Source organism: Amblyomma maculatum, chromosome 8, assembly GCF_055883805.1.
Source record: "Amblyomma maculatum isolate TAMU_Amacu chromosome 8, ASM5588380v1, whole genome shotgun sequence".
NCBI classification, from domain to species: Eukaryota; Metazoa; Arthropoda; class Arachnida; order Ixodida; family Ixodidae; genus Amblyomma; species Amblyomma maculatum.
This window is the reverse complement of record NC_139351.1, coordinates 51,629,535-51,645,468: the sequence shown is the minus strand read 5'-3', so window position 1 is coordinate 51,645,468 and position 15,934 is coordinate 51,629,535.

Genomic DNA, 15,934 nt, shown 5'->3' with positions numbered 1-15,934 from the left:
TGTCCAGCTGGCTTGGCATGCAGCAACGGTCGTTTCGTCTTCACTAGGCATGGTTGGGAGGTGACGTCATGTATACCCTTCGAGCCATATCACCGCCACGGTGGTCCTTCAATTACACCACCTAAGCCCATAAAGCGGTCCTTACGAAAACTGTTCAAAACCGAATCACGCAATTTGTTTTGTTACCTAGACGAGGAAACGATAGGTAGTGCATACGACCGCGTGCCTCGCTATAAGAATGCCATTATGAGAAGAAAGATGAAACTGCCTGCAAACGATACCGCTACCAATGACATACCCGATACACAGATGCACAATTGGTTCAAACTGAAGATGACCTACGAATCATGGAGGTGTTACGCAGACAACCCGGCTATTTACAACTTGGCTGCAATGTGCAAGTTACCCCTGGTTCATCTCGACAGTGACTCCGAAACGTACGACAAGCTTTATCGTATTTTGGACGGAGACAATAATTCAAGCATTTATTACGGCGTAACGCTACCTCACTTCAACGAACGTAATTGCAAGCGCCATGTAAGCATATCATACGACCCGGAAAACATGGAGTGTTACCGAACGGTGGGGCAAGCAATATCTTAAGATTATGTGATGGGCACTCTCTTAAGAGAATTGTTTGTCTCTATACACGGTTTCGATGGTTGACACTAGCCAGTACCTCACCGATTCGACGAATAGATAGAGAAAACCACACGTGTTACTCTGCTTCTTCCTTCATTTTCTCCAAACCAGTAAACACACTCTTGTGATCCGTAAAACTATTACTCTTAGTTTGTACATCACTTATTCGGGTGCATCGGCCAACCAGAGCGAGGGGGACCCTCGTGAGCATGTGCACTGCCGCGGTGTTGAAATTCTATCCGTTTAAAGTATTCGACAACGTGGTTAGGTTTGAATGGACTTAAGCGTCTGTTGCATAATATCTGTACAATCACCCTAAGCATATGCTCAAAGTATACCGCACCGACCACCGGGTCTTCATTCACCAAGACGGCTGCGTGGTAACTATTCATTTCGTCTTCGTTAATGTCAAAATCCGAGGGTGAAACCAGGAGTCGAGGCCAGTGGATTTCTGATGCAGAAAGAGTGAGATACGCTGTCGGTTTACCCAACTGTCGTATCATGGCAAACAGCTCGGCCTTGCGGGTATGCCAATATTGTATGGTATTGGGTACACCCCTCATGAAACCCATATCTCTCTCAATCAGGTTCTCCACCTTTTCGGGATTCTATACATCTTCTCTCGTCAACTTCTGTACTCCCTGGGTGTTCTTGAAGACGGCATTCAAGCTGTCACACACACGATGGCGTATCACTTTCATGGCCATGTATAGTACATGCATCGGTAAGGCTTCTATCTTCAGGAGGCATGTCAACCCCGTGTGTGCCTAGCAGAAGATGTTGTTGCTGTTGTGGCTGTAGGAAGAAGGAAAAGAAAATGCACGGGCCTGCTACTGGCTCTGTAGCTGAGCCACCTCCGCTGCCTCGTGCAGATAGGAGAGAATATAGAGAAGAAAGAAAAGCAAGAGGGAAAGAAAGACGCGCGACGCACCAACAGCCGTCGTCCACCACCAGCGGTGGCGTGTGCAATGCGAGCCTACAACAGATAAAAATTCGGTGCCAGGCCAGCCCCCGCCGCAAGCAGTGGTGACCCACCTGCACCAGCCCCATCAGGGCAGAGCAGTTGTTGTTGTGGCTGTAGGAAGAAGGAAAAGAAAATGCACGGGCCTGCTACTGGCTCTGTAGCTGAGCCACCTCCGCTGCCTCGTGCAGATAGAAGAGAATATAGAGAAGAAAGAAAATGAAGAGGGAAAGAAAGACGCGCGCCGCAACAACAGCCGTCCTCCACCTCCAGCGGTGGCGTGTGCAATGACGGCCTAAAACAGATAAAGATTCGGTGCCAGGCTAGCCCCCGCCGCAAGCGGCGGTGACCAACCTGTACCAGCCCCATCAGACGCACCCCCCTTATATACCGCCGCTCCGGCATCACGTGTTCACTACAGCGCACCTAACGGTAGGAGTGGGAAGCGCATTGGTAGCGACGCCGCGCTCGACCGCGTGAGCCGGCTGCCCATCTCTCCTCTGCTCTGACGTCACGCATCATGTGGTACTCCTTGGTAGCGACGCCGCGCTCGACCGCGCGAGCCGCCGGCCCATCTCTCCTCTGCTATGACGTCACGCATCACGTGGTACTCCTTGGTAGCGACGCCGCGCTCGACGGCCCAAGATGCAGCCCGGTCTCTCCTCTGTCGTGACGTCACACATCACGCGGTTCTCCATGGTGGCGACGCCGCGCTCGACGGCGCGAGATGCAGCCCGGTCTGATTGATGATTGATTGATTAAAACTAATTTCCACCGATTTAGGAGGTCCCATACTCCCCGCTCCTGACACGCAGGCCTGAGGAACGGTGGCTGGAACCTCCGCGACTAAGGACTGGCGAATATACATTGGTTATTCGCGGACTCAGCCGCCAGGCGGACGGCTTTTTGCTGGTCAGCGGGGATGTCGCTTAAAAAATTACAACATGGAAACGTATATATAGGAAATTAACAATTTAGAATGGAGGTTTACTAAAATACATAAACTGGCAATAACATGTTGAAGAAGCGGTTATTGTCTCAGCAGTCACAACAGCGCTCGCGATTTCGAATGTCTGCTGATATGGTTTGGTTTGTGGGTTTAACGTTCCAAAGCAACTCAGCCTATGAGAGACGCCGTAGTGGAGACTCCAGATATTTCGACCACCTGGGGTTGTTTAACATGCACTGACATCGCACAGCACACGGGCGCCTTGCTTTTCTCCTCCAACGAAAAGCGGCCAGGATGCTGCATATATCAACCTATGGGCTGGAAGCGGCAGCGACGGTCATATAGAAGATATCCTCAATGAGACAGTGAAGCTGGTGACGCTAATGCTTCATGACGCGAATGAGAAACATTTACAGCGTGCAATTACAGAAATAACCGATTGAAATATTTTACAGGAAACATTGAAACAAGGAATGTTGAAAGGTATCAGCATGCTCAAAATAGAAAGGCCCTGTTTATTGATGTTTATTACCTGCGTTTAAAAAAAAATAAAAAATAAAGAGAAGAAAACTGCAAAATAAAAATGGGAAAAAATATCGGTAATGTGCGTGAAACGCTATGGCATCACACCCATAAGCTTGAGTCCCCAGCGTTGCATTGTTCAAGCAGCGCGTTCCGCTGTGCAGCACTCGGACGATCATTATTCAATAGGTAGCATCCGAGCTTATCGTTGACTCCTTCCCACTCAAGATTTAGGCCAATAATATTTAAAATAATAAAAGGTTTAAAAGAAGTGTATAAACATCCGCTTTTGTGAAATGCTATCGCGTCCTACCCTTAAATGTTCCGAAATGTTTCAGAATTTGCTCTAGCTGCTAACACCGATACAACTGTAGGAAATTCCAAAAAGCAAATGCTAAAGTGATCACATGCCACAATATATAGCATTTCTAATTTCGATATAAAAAATCGCTATAATAGTGCTCCCCACTTCTCCGCGTGTTTCTGATGATGGTATATGGATGTATCGTGTGGCTTTGGCTGATTATAAGCATCTCCTCTAATAAAGTTGCAAGTTCAGCGCTCTGTCCTATCTTAGTCTTCTTTTCCTCTGATTGTGTTCGCGCTGCTGATACATATATAAAGAGGTAGGTCTGTTCCTCTACTATGTCGATATGGGATGAAACATTTCCGCGCGTTTCTAAGGGTCTTCTCAGAGTACTCGACCTTGTCAGGAGCCCAGCTTAGCACGGACAAGAGCCACGCGTTGCGGGTGAACCATTTCCAGGGTCAATTACCAGTGGCGGTTCCCTTCGTCGATGCAGCAGATGCAGTCCGAGCTCGATGTGTCCACGTTCGACCGTAGGTTCTGCTCGCACCTCGGACGACGTCGTCTCGCGCGCTGCACGGGTCTGTGTCGACGCCGCACCATTCAGCCTGAAGCTGAGCGCAAGAGCCGCGATAATGAAGACGAAAGCGTGCGCGTGGTGCGTTTTGCGTAGCACGAGTTGCAGGCTTGCGCGCCGCATGGCAGGTCACCTCGTATCTCTAGCAGGCACCTTCTTGTAGGACGGAGGGACGGCACTCGTTGCCCGACACCTCCTACACTTGTCGACTAGCTGGGGAGGGCCTGGGCTGCCCTGCCTCAACCCTGTGGCCGGTACACTGATGATGAGGGCAATTTTGGTACTTTAGATAATGAGACATATCCGGGACGATCACACATGCTCTATTGGTTGAGCACAGGCAGTCGATTATTTGCACCAGGAGGCACGGAGGACCGCAGGCCGAAAGACCCCTCCCGTTCTATCAGGTTGCAGTTGGTTTCAACAAGTGCTTAGCTGAGCAAGCTTTCCAAATGTAGATATCGGTGAAGTATCCCCGATAGAGGTGAGCCTGATGGTCGCCAATATTTATCACAGCCGGGATGAAGAAAGGCGCACAGCGCCCAACAAATGGCGGTCGTGGGAAACAAGCCGACTCCCATCCGAAATCAAGGATTTGAGTGGCGGTGTCGCTGGGGGTCTTACCAACACGCCAGGCGGTTCGCGTCTTGGGGCATTGTCCCGAATGATCGATGCCCCAACGGCGCGACCAAAACTAGCGTACATGTGTTCTTTCAGTGTTTAGTACTACGCGTCATGTGGCATCTTAAGAGCCGCATATTTTCAGTTATGTATAGACTAGGTGTCCGCTGCCCGCGAGGGCTTTTCGCGCGCATGGTAATTTGTTGAGTTTTCTTTGTTTTGTGGTGTCGCCGTTGCCTGGCCGAAGCTCGCAGGCAACAGCGTGTGCTATGTATCCAGCGCTGCGGAGGCTGCGCCTCCTGCTCTGTACTTGCATGTCCGACTCTGTAGAAACAGGAGGGGGGGGGGGGGGGGGGGGGGGCTTCGTTTCTGCAGCACTGGCATACACGTTTCTTTGTTGTTCAGCCAGAAGGTTTAGCCCTGCTGGCACTGATGTATTAGACTCGAGTGTGAAGGCATGCGTGTTGCATCCCATGTTTGTGTGTCGCGTTCAATGTAAACTCCCTCTTTACACTCTCTCCCCCCCCCCTCCCCTGTACACACTGCACCCTTTCTGCCGTCTCCTTTTTACGGGTGTTTTAGTGTCGCTGAGGAGGAGACGTCGCTCCAAATGGGAAACAGGCAGTGCAGGCTGCGCCTGCGATTTGTAATTGAGAATATGTGGAAATGTATGTAACTATGTAACTTGTATATAGGTTTCTGTTTGGTGTTGAATAAACTTCTCTTTCTGAGCGAGCTTGAGTGGAGGCGGAATTGATCGTTTTGCCTACGCGTCAGCGCCTAGCTTCATAAAGCATCGCGCCTAAAAGCATCTGCTCTATTTGCGGCGCACCGGTATCAATATACCATGTAATGTTCGACTGCTCCGTGGCGTTTCATGTGGCGCCTCGTAAGAAGTGTATTTTCTGTACACTAAGGGCTAGGCGTCCGTCACCCGCACGCACTGTTTTCGCGCCTGATTTTGTATTGTGCCATGTTTAATTGGTGGCATCGCTGCTGCCTGGTGGAAGCACGCAGGCAACCTGCACGCAAAATGTATTCAGCACTGCGTAATTTCCACCTCCAGTTCTTTCCACTAAATTTCCACTGAAGTACCTATCCGGCCTCTGGAACCGATGACGAGGCGCAGTTCTTGCAGCTCTGACGAGCACGTTTCTTGTTACAAGTCCGAGTGGACTGGTCATGTTGGCACTTGTTAATTATTTTCAAGTGTCCTGTGCTGTTTGTTGTAATTTATTTGCAATACTGTCAGTCTCTAGTTGAGACCATAGCAGGTGGGCATTACATTCATAGTATCGACAAAATGATGATGACAAGAATTAAAGCAGCTCTACAAAAATAGAGTATTATGCAATTCCTAAAGCACAAAAAAACTGAAATTTTTTTTTCAAATTCGCACAAACAGCTCACAAATAAAGAACACATACAAGTTCAATATCGAAACAATGGGATATATTATTAGATAGCATAAAATACAAATAGAATTTTATGCTATCTTCCAAGCATTACAGCTCTGGAAAAAAATTTAATATATTCTGCTTCGTCATTAGTGGAATTATTTAGGCAGGTTTCAGGCAGAATATTATACTTTGGTGAGATAACCATCACAGATGGAACAATTCATCTCGTTTGATTAGTTCCCACAATATTAAGATCGCCATTTACGTAACATTACAAAAGGAATACAAATTTCATGGACAACAACCAAACGACGAAATCACAGTTCACTCACACTATGAGAAGTTTATTATAGCCCCAAAACAGGGAATATCTGCGAATAAACACATTGTCCAACAGTATAGCAGACAATGCTATACAAGCTTCAAGTCTGTCCTGCACGCCAATTACTACAGTAGGGTCAAGTTGAGAAGTACAACCACTACACCGCTAAACATGAAGGGGAAAATGTTAGCTCTCTACACATGTCGGCCCGTCATTATACCAAACATCACACGACACTTGACAATAATTAATACTACAGTGCCATCATGGCCACTCCACTCGCACGAGCAACAAGAAACGTGCCCGTCACCGCTGCAAGAACTGCGCCTCGTCATCGGTTTCCGGATGGCGGGGCAGGTACTTCCAGAGCAGGAGGCGGAAATTCCGCAGCGCTGAATACATTTTGCGTGCAGGTTGCCTGCGTGCTTCCACGAGTCAGCAGCGACGCCACCAATTAAACATGGCACAACGCACATTCAGGCGCGAAAACAAGGCGCGCGGGCGACGGACGCCTGGCCCGTAGTGTACCGCAAATACACTCCTTACGAGCCGCCTCATGAAACGCCACAGAACAGTCGAAACTACATGGTAAATTGATGTAGGTGCGCCGCAGGTAGAGCAGATGCTGTTAGGCGCTGACGCGTAGGCAAAACTATCAAGCCCCGCCTCCAATCAAACTCGCTCAGAAAGATAGGTTTATTTAACGCCACACAGAAACATATGTACAGGTTACATGGTTACATACATTTCCACATATTCTCAATTAATAATACCAGGCGCAGCCTGCACTGCCCCAGCGACACTAACACTCCCGTAAAAAGTAGACGCCAGAAAGGGTGCAGGGTACTTCTTACACCGTGGTGCAGGGTATACAGGGGGGGGGGGGTATAAAGGGGAGTTTACATGGGACACACAAACATGGGTTACGACACACGTGCCTTCACACTCGAGTCTAATACATCAGTGCCAGCATGGCTAAACCTTCTGGCCGAACAGAAACGTGTATGCCAGCGCTGCAGATACCACGCCTCCCCGTCTGCTTCTAGAGAGTCGGACAGGTAAGTCCAGAGCAGGCGGCTGAGCCTCAGCAGCGCCGGATACATAGCACGCGCCGCTTGCCTAGAACTTCGGCCAGTCAACGGCGACATCACAAATCAAAGAAAACACAACAAATTACAAGGCGCGCAAACAGCCCTCGCGAGCGGCGGACTCCTGTTCTGTACCTAACTGAAAACATGCGGCTCTCAAGGTGCCACATGATGCATGGCACTGAACACTGAAAGAACACATGTGCGCTAGTTTCTGTTGCGCCGCATTTGGAGCATCGATCAATCGGGACAACGCGTCAAGGCGCGAACCGCTGGCGTGTTAGTAAGACCCCCCAGCGACGCGGCCACTCAAAATCAATGATTTCGGGATGGAGTCGGCTCGTACCCCACGACCGCCATTTGTTGGACGCTGTGCGCCTTTTTACATCCCGACTGAGATACATGCTGGCGACTATCTGGCTCACCTCAATCGGGGATACTTCACCAATATCTACATCTGGAAAGTTGTTCCTCAGCACCCGTTTAAAACCCACCACAGCCCCATTGAACGGGAGGGGTCTTTCGGTCTGCGGTCCTCCGTGCATGCCCAGTGCGAATGCTCGACTGCCTGTGTTCAGCCAATAGAGCATGAGTGATCATCCCAGATATGTCTCATTATCTAAAAGTGCCAAACCTGCCCTCACCATCAGCGCACGCGCCACAGTGGCGGGGTAGGGCAGCTCAAGTCCTCCCCAGCTAGTCGACAAGTGCAGGAGGTGTCGGGCAAGAGCGCCTTCCCTCCATCTCAAAAGGTGCCTACCATAGACGCGAGGCGAACTGTCGTGCGGCGCGGCAAGCCTGCGACTCGCGATACGCAAAACGAACGCGCACGCTTTCGTCTTTACTACCGCGGCTCTTGCGCTCAGCATCAGGCTGAATGGTGTGGCGTCCGCAGGGACCCCTGCAGTGCGAAGGACGACTTCGTCCGAGGTGCGAAGAGAAGCTACGTTCGAACGTCACACCTAGAACTCGGACTGCATCGACGAAGGGAACCGCCGCTGGCACTTGACCCTGGAAATTTGCAAAAGGCAACGCATGGCTTTTGTCCGTATTAAACTGGGCTCCCGACAAGGTCGAGTACTCTGGGAATACCCTTAAAAACGAGTTAAAACTGTTCTCATCTCGTAAAAAGAGTGAGACGTCATCACTGGGCTCCCGACAAGGTCGAGTACTCTGAGAATACCCTTAAAAACGAGTGAAAACTGTTCTCATCTCGTAAAAAGAGTGAGACGTCGGCATAATAATGGAAAAGACCTCTGCAAAGCCACACGATGCATCCGTATACCATCCTCAGAAACACGCGAATAAGTGGGGAGCACTATTATAGTGATTTTTACATCGAAATTAGGGATGCTATATATTATGGCACGCGATTACCAGTAGCATTGCCTTTTGGTATTTCCTACAGTTGTTATCGGCGTAAGCACCTAGAGCAATTGCTGAAAACGTGCATTTCGCGTGCGTGAAATGCGCGATAGCATTTCACGCACGCGGATGTTTATTCACTTCGAATTTTCAAACTTTTAATATTTTAAATATTACTTTCTTAAAGCCTGAGCGGGAAGAAACCAACGATAAGCTCGGATGCCAGCTATTTAATAAATATTGTCCCAGTGCTATACAGCAGAACGCGCTGCTTGAGAAATGCAATGCCGGGTACTCAAGCTCCTTGCTTTGTGGGCATGATGCCATAGCGTTTCACGCACATTACTAATATTTTTCATTTTTTATTTTTCATTTTTTTGTGTTTATTTTTATTTCAATTTTTATACACCGATAATAAACATCAAAAAGCATAGCCTATGTATTTTGAGCATGCCGACTCCTTTCAACATTCCTTGTTTCAATGTTTCATGTCAGATGTTTCAATCGGTTATTTCTATAATTGCACGCTGCAAATTTTTCTCATTAGCGTCATCAAGCATTAGCGTCACCAGCTGCACTGTCTCTTTGAGGCACCTTCTATATGACCGTTGCTCCCGCTTCCTGCCCATAGGATGATATACGCAGCGTCCGGGCCGCTTTTTGATGCAGGAGAAAAGCAAGGCGCCCGTATGCTCTGCGATGTCAGTGCACGTAAACAACCCCAGGTGGTCGAAATATCTGGAGTCTCCACTACGGCGTCTCTCATAGGCTGAGTTGCTTTGGGACGTTAAACCGACAAACCAAACCGTATCAGCAGACATTTGCAATCGCGAGCACTCTTGCGACTGTTGATACAATAAACGCTTCTTCAATATTGTCACGTGGTGGTGACCAAGGTCGATGACACAAATGAAGAGTGGTTGATTGAACTAAAGAAACCCTTTATTGGGCTGACTTGTGCCCGCAAAAGAACTAAGCAACTCGGCGGCGGCGAGAGCAACAAACGTGCTCGTCGATCGTCGAACAAAAAATTCCCGTCACACTCGTCAACGCTCAATTTTAAGGCTGCTCAGAACAAACTAGATAACTTTGCAAACTGCTACTAGCACAACCTGGAACATTGTAGAAACATACGCAAGTGATCGGAATCTTCGAGACAGATCTTGGCGCATCGTTCGCGACAAAGAAAATGATAACGCGTCGTATCGCGGCAACGAATATGAACTAACACGGGATACAGAATTGATACACTTACTAGAATCAGAGTGATACGGCCGCATGCCGGTGGCTGTTAAAAAACAAGAAATACAGTCTTGAAGGTTTCGCGGCATTACGCGCTCCTTAAGAATCCTAGCCTCGATGTTCCAAAATGTACAAAGCAACTTAAGCAGAACCATTACAAAGTTTAAACAAAGCGGATTCATTAACGCGCGTAATAAGGGTCACCGGAGAAAGGGTAGGCAGCGAACGCGATGGTTAGATGGCATCCTCGAGGCGCTGCAGATGAAGTTATGTGATGTTATGAAGGTAGTGAGAGACCGGTAAGCGTGGCGTGACATGGTCCATAGGGTCATGAAGAGTCGGACATGACTGAACGACTGAACTGAACAATTTTGTAATTCAGAAAGTAGAAGAGCAACAGGTACGCTGCGCATGACATCAGAGTTTGCGGCCGCCGCGGCCGCGTGTCGACTCTACTCCCCACGCAGCAGAGACGCCCAAAGAGAAGAACATCTTGCCAAGCGGGGACGCCAAGATTCAGACAGCCATAACGTAATAATTATAATAAAATGAATCACAGGAAAGGAAATGCGCACTATCGTCACACGCTCTGCGGACTCCTGAACCGTACTCTAAAGGAAGACAGGAAGGTGGAACAGAAAGTGGAAAGAGAGAAAGAGGAGTCGGTAGTGTAGGCTGCGGTGTAATTTCCACCACATCGGGCCTCTAGCCTGCAGGTGGGAGGTGGTGAAGGGTGGCTGATCCTGGCCCTGATGGGGCTGGGACAGGTAGGTCACCGCCGCTTGCGGCGGGGTTAGCCTGTCACCGAATTTTATGTCTTGAAGGCCGTCATTGCACCTGCCACTGCTTCGGTGGTGGACTACGGCTGTTGTAGCGGTGCGCGTCTTTCTCTTCCTCTTCTTTTTCTTTCTTCTCTATTTTCTCTTCTGTCTGTACGAGGCAGCGGAGGTGGATCAGCTACGGAGCCAGCAGCATGTTCGTGCCTTTTCTTTTCCTTCTTCCTACAGCCACAACAACACCTTTAACCTGCACTGCCATCGCACAGTATACGTACATTTCTCCGTTTCGTCTCCATCGACACAGCCGCCGGCAGAGCGTGAAAGGCGGCGCTAGCAGCACCAGAGAATGAACATAACACGGCAAAGAGAGCAGTGGAGACACCCGAATAGAAAGAGGAACGGCTTGCCAAACAGTGATGCTAGACTGTCGAACGTAATAGACGGAGCATAGCCGCCGAGGTGGGGTCTGTCGTAGATTTGAGACAACGTAACCAACAAATGCTCTGATTTCACGTCCTGTGACTGATCAGTCCACTCGAGTTTCCGGAAGTGCATATGCTACCCTGAAATTTGAAGCAGTCTTCCTAAGCAATCCGTTCGTACACATATGTAGTGTGGGCGAGAGACTTTGGCACCACATGGACTTGGCACCGCTGAGTCATCCGATGTATAAAACTGCGAGGGGAGAATCTGCCAAATCGAAATACTTCATAGACAAAATTGAGACTGCTGCATCCTACTTCACAGATCATCGAGCAGTATTCGTCTCTGTCAAGCAAAATCAATTCAGAGAACGAAACGCATATCTCGCAACGTATGTATATCCTGTTCTAGCTGAGCTAAGCCACTGCCATTTTTTTTAGAGGTGCAAGTCCAAAGAGAATTCATTGGGTACATATATACATACAAAAACGCACATTACTCACAGACCAAAGAACTATAAAAAACGCTATTGAGTGCATATACATAATAAACTCTAGAAAATGATTCCTTAAAGGGGGAACACAGAAGAAAGGGGAGGGGGTGGGGTTCTAATATAGACCGACATGCATCTCAGATATACTCCCACATAAAACATATACTCGCATGTGCCAGCTCCGCAGAAACTGCATCTCGCCGTCCGTTTATAACTGTCCAGACATACTTCCAGATGTCGAGGCACAGCCTCTGCTGGGTACATCTCGCGGGTGGTAGCGCGGCGCGCCTCAGCGAGGCTCCTGCGACGCCACAACACAAACAGAACCACTGTGATCACAAGGTGTTCAAAAGGGTTCGCCGGCGCCTGACGCTGGGGTCATGCGGTCGTTAAACATCCTATATGCGAGCCGCCACATTGTTCTCGCAACTACACATTCGATAAACATGAGGGAGCCTCTCAGGAGCACCGCAATTGGCACACTGTTCATTGGGTACAATACCCCATCTGGCAAGGCTCTGCCTCGTTGGGAAGACACCCAGCTCCTAAGGCAGTCAAAATCTTGCACTTCATTTTGCAGCCGACAAGCTGCCCACGCTCGCCATTTGGGGACTGGTCTCTCGTTGCTCATCCGATGAAAGCCTGCCAACGCCTACTAGTTCGCTCATGCGCATGGCTGGTAGTTCACCTACATTAACATTTGGCAAATGTGCATCGAGAGTCGACTTTGTCTCGGCAACCTCACGGTAAAAAGGCAGAGATCTGTCCGTCTGTGGACCGAGGTATTTGTTCGGGTGTAAGCACACGACGCGCCGTGCTCATCCAGTGCAGGATGAGCGAGTGACCAGGGTAAGACTCGTCAGCCAATAGCCCCTTAACTTGCCTTAACGCGAGTACTCGAGCCACTGCTGGGATGCACGGCAGGCCAAGTCTTTCCCTGCTCCTCGTAAGATATAGAATGTGACGGGCGACTAGCGCTGTCCTGCCATCCCAAACGAACGTCCCTATAAAGGACGCGAGTCTCTTCACCACCCGGCGCGGAACTGTCGAGATACGCGCCACATAAAATGTGAAAGCGCCCGCTCGTGCCTTGACGACACTGACTTCACCATTGAGCGTGAGGTTGAAACTCACTTCGTCAGAAAGTGCGTGCATTGCTGGCGAAAGAACTACGTCCCAGCTGCGGGGAGAAATAATGCTTGGTCACACAGCACGCTAAGTACACGCACTGCGTCCACAAACGGTAAGGTGGGGGCTAAAGGATCCCTGAACTGACCGAAGTGGAGTGCATTACTTTTCTTCGTGTTGAGCTGCGCTCCAGAAAAGGCTGCGTAACCTGAAAAGAGGTTCAAAAATTACAACCAATTTGCATACTTAATCGAATTCCGGCCTAGGAAGCCGCTTTCTGATGGAGGCGAAAAGCGAGGAGCCCGTGTGCTGTGCAATGTCAGTGCACGTTAAAGAACCCCAGGTGGTCGGAATTCGCTCACCGGCTCGCGTAATGAGCTGACGCCTTCGCATCGACTCCTCCCTTTTTCGACTCATTTATGTGGTCTGATCGACTCCCTATGAACTCAAGTGCTGCAAACGGTTTGTGAAACTCCTCTGCACCTACCCACTACTACGCTGTTGACATTTCGCGCACAAACTTGCTATAAATCGTGCAATTTCAATCCGCAACGGCGGCCGCCCACTAGGCCTAGTTTAGGCCAGCCATTTCACCGATCCCAGGCGCGGCTGTGCCTGGCCTCCCTCGTGCAACCGGACCCTCTACTGGTACGTGGACGTGCCCACAGCAGCATGACCCATCAAGCCGACGGGGAAGTGGTCACTCCTGAAGTACTCGACACCGATCCGAAATGGATTAGGGCTATTGAAGCCCGAGCACTGAATCACCCAAAACCACTCGCGTTCTGGCAGCCCGCACGCGTTCGCCAGATCCGCCACCGGCCGTCCAGGCCACACCGGCACTACACCTAGGCAAGTCTTCATCCATCACTATGAGGCGTCAAAGCCCGTTACCTAAGCTACCTGCTGATGATCTGAAGATTATCTACCGCTCACATGGAGGCCTCGACCTCAGCAAGCATAACCGAGAATGCATGTTATCCCTAGTGAAGACTCCTCTGAAACTCCCAATGGAAGCAGTCCGTCAACAAGACGTCATCCGAATCAATCCCCGAAATAACTCTTTCACCAAAAGTACTCCCTCCGAAGACAGAGCAAAATGCTAAGTCCAACTTGCATCCCTCCAAGTTGCGGATAAACAATGCCTGAAGAAGGCATACATCGCCCATCCTGGTACCGCCATCAGAGGCATAATATACAACGCCATATATGTCCAGACACCTGAAGAAATGTTCAAGGAACTGCAGATGTTCAGCCGAAGTCAGTCCTTTACAGTTACGGACGTCCGACAGCTGGGAAGAACTAAGTCAATCCTGGTTACGTTCATCACTACGAAGACGGTCCCCCGGTGACTCCGTTTCTACGACGCAGTATTTAATTGCTTCTCTACTTGACCAAGGCCGAAGCGTGTTATAATTGCCACCAGACTGGCGATAGAAGCGATGTGTGCCCCAAGCTAAAGAACAATTTATGCCAGCGATGTGGAGACGCTCACACACCCTTGGAACCACCTACGTGCGCGGGGAAATGCATTCTCTGCAATGGTCCCTATTTCACAGGATCTAAGGATTGCAAAGAACGCTACAACCGCCCTGGTAACAAGAGGACAACAGCCGCCCCTGCGGAAGGCGCCAGTCGACTGCCCGGAAGTCCTACACCAGGTACCGGTCCAACTCTGCTAATCGCAGCCGCTCCCATAACCGCTCAGAATCGACAACGAGGACAGCATTCACACCACCTAAGTACCGGAACAGGTCGCCATCCTTCCCACCTCTGACAGACCAGCCCATTCTAGAGAAACAGGTGAGCTGGGTACCGCGATCTTCCTCCTCCGTCCGTGAGAACGCCCTTCTTAAAGCCCGGTTAGAGAAGCAGCACCAACCAATTCAACAACAGAGCGCACAAATAGCCACGCTTAGCAATCAGCTACAGCTTTTACTGAAAAAATTGTCCCCCACAGAGCGAATGGCAGTCCAACCCCTCAACCCTCATCCAGCACAAACCCTTCCACCCCGTTCCCCATCTCCTGTCCCCGCAGCAAGACCCCCACCTTCCACCTCCCACAATGCCCCAACCAAGCATAAGGCTACAGAACAGACCCCACTGCAAACGAAAAACAACAATCAATCAGACCTCCCTACTTGTCTGGCCCTCCTCGAACAAAAGCTAGCCCGAAAGTTCGAAGCAATGGCCCAAAGCACCAATTCATGGGCCACTGACATCAGCACTCGGTTGACAGCGATCGAGCAGCAGCAATCTTCCCAAGTGAAAACCGTAGCCCAACTCCAGTCCAAGCTCAATCCCATTATAGTCTCTCACCCCAAAACATCGACTACCCCAACTTGCAGCCTACCTAATGATGGCAGGAAACTGCAAGGAAGTTAGAGTGTGGTAATGAATTGAAGGAGTTTTCGCTCCAAGCGCAACAACCTACAACACTACATTCAATCTCTGTCCGAGGCAGACATACCTACAGTCATAGCAGTACAAGAAACGTATGCTTCTGTTAAAATTCTCAACTACACCCCCCAAACAACAAGCACAACCGTGCCAAAAGTAGCTACATTGGTACACCACAACTACACCGCTAAAGGTCACCCGATGGAATAGAAGGCATCGACTGTAATCTCATTGAACTCCTGCCCTGAACTAGAATGAGCCCCAGTCTCTTTTACAGTCGCCCTAAGGGTAAAGCAGCTCCCGTGATGGCAGCATTACGAAAAACATTGCAGATCAGCACACACCACCCGCTGATTGTGGTAGGTTACTTCAACGCTCCACATGTCAGTTGGGGCTACACATCAAATTGCCGCAAAGGATCCAACTCTGAGCGCTCCTACAAAACGAGGGCTTTACACTGGTGAACGAAACGCAGCACCACACGCGTATTGGCAACAGTGTACAGCGAAACACTGCACCTAATCTTCCACTTACAAAACATCTCACACAATTCCAGTGGTTGAACACGCAGATATCATTAGGCAGCGACTACTACATTATCCAAATTTCCTTCCATCTAAGCTCCATCACCCCATTTGTCAAAAAACACCTCAAAATAACAAACTGTGACAAGTTCCGAAACCTCCGAAAAGATGCCCCCACTCAAATCAATCAC